We start from the raw sequence: 1479 nt of genomic DNA on the forward strand, positions 1-1479 counted from the left end.
GGGAACACCAGAATTCCTGCTAGGGAGGCCAGTGGCAGGACCCTGCTTGCTCAGAGCCAGTACCTTGGACCCATCTGGCTGTGGCTGGCCTCCTGGCTAACTGGGGCCAGGAGTGCATGCTTTGACAGTTCAAAGCAGGCCACCATGCTCGGAACATCTTCCGGGCGATAGTTGTCCAGATGGCCGGGCAGGGGCACACATGGCAGTAGTGCTGCACAAAGGTCAATTCTGCAGCCACTGCATACTGGCAGCTGGTCCAGAGGGGCCTTATTTGGGTCTAGCAGGTGTGCAGTGGGTCACAGCCAGGCAGCAGCCCCCAGTGCCAGACTGCTGCAGTGGGTAAAGGGTGCAGGGAACTCTCAGGGCTGCTTCAGCAGTCCAGCTGGCACAAGGGGTAGTGTCCCCAGGTACCAAGTGGCTGGGCCCCAGAAGCTCCTGAGATCAAGTAGCCCTGAGTTCCTTGACAGGTCAGATTTTTGTATTGCTGGGGCCAGGACAGGGCAGCTTTTTATACTGCTGGGGACAGCACAGGTGCTGGCCCTGGGCTCTAGCTCCCCCTGGCTGCAGATCCAGGAGGAGCCAAGCAGAGTTATTTTGCCCCAGGTGGCAAAATTTTCTCCACAACAGAGTGCATGTCCAAGCGCGTGTGCTGAGGCAAAAAGCCCTGGCTCATATTTGCACTGCTTCTATCTGAGCTGCTGCAAGTACATGAGCTTGCATGTGTGGACTCACCCTTCATGTTTATACATGCAGCTTTATTAGGCAGCAGAAAACTAATTAACTCCACAGCACCACACATGTAGATGCTGATACAGCTGGCTGGGGCATGAAGGTGCTTCACTGTGGGGGCTGCCTACTGGCTAGTCCTACACTGGAAAACCCTTGTGCCCCAGCCAGCCCCTCCACAGCACATTGAGCTGGGTCAGAGAAGCCCCAGGCTGGCCAGGGCTTCTTTGACTTGGCTTAATGTGGTGTGGTCCTGGGTGCACACACAAACACGGCACCTCAGAGCAGTAAACTCTGGCATAATAAGTGCTGGAATTTATTGCTCCATGTTAATGGCACATGTAGATATGCCCACTTAGATTTAAGTGCCTACATTCTTTTTTTGGATCTGGACCAACTGTTTTTAACTTTAAGTTCTGTATTATAAATCAGCTTAAACTTTAAATGAAAATACATTTGGAACTGGAAAACGGGTTTGTTTGTAAAATGTAAAATTGGGACATTTGAATGATTTCAAAACTTGTTTACACTTTTTTTTTGTCGTGAGAAATATATTAAACCTTTCCTTAAAATTGTCAGTTTTAAGAAGTTGGTATCTTTTTTAATTTAAAAACACTTTTGGGGGGGGGGGGGGGAGGATAAGAAAAAAAAATAATTCTACCAGCTCTAGTGACTCTGATTTCCTAAGGGCCAGGTGGAAATTGGATGTGTAAGAAGATAAATCATTAAGGTTATTATAATTGACCCTTAATA

The sequence above is a fragment of the Gavialis gangeticus genome, unplaced genomic scaffold, assembly GCF_001723915.1.
Source record: "Gavialis gangeticus isolate Ggan-Ray unplaced genomic scaffold, GavGan_comp1, whole genome shotgun sequence".
Classification (NCBI taxonomy): domain Eukaryota; kingdom Metazoa; phylum Chordata; order Crocodylia; family Gavialidae; genus Gavialis; species Gavialis gangeticus.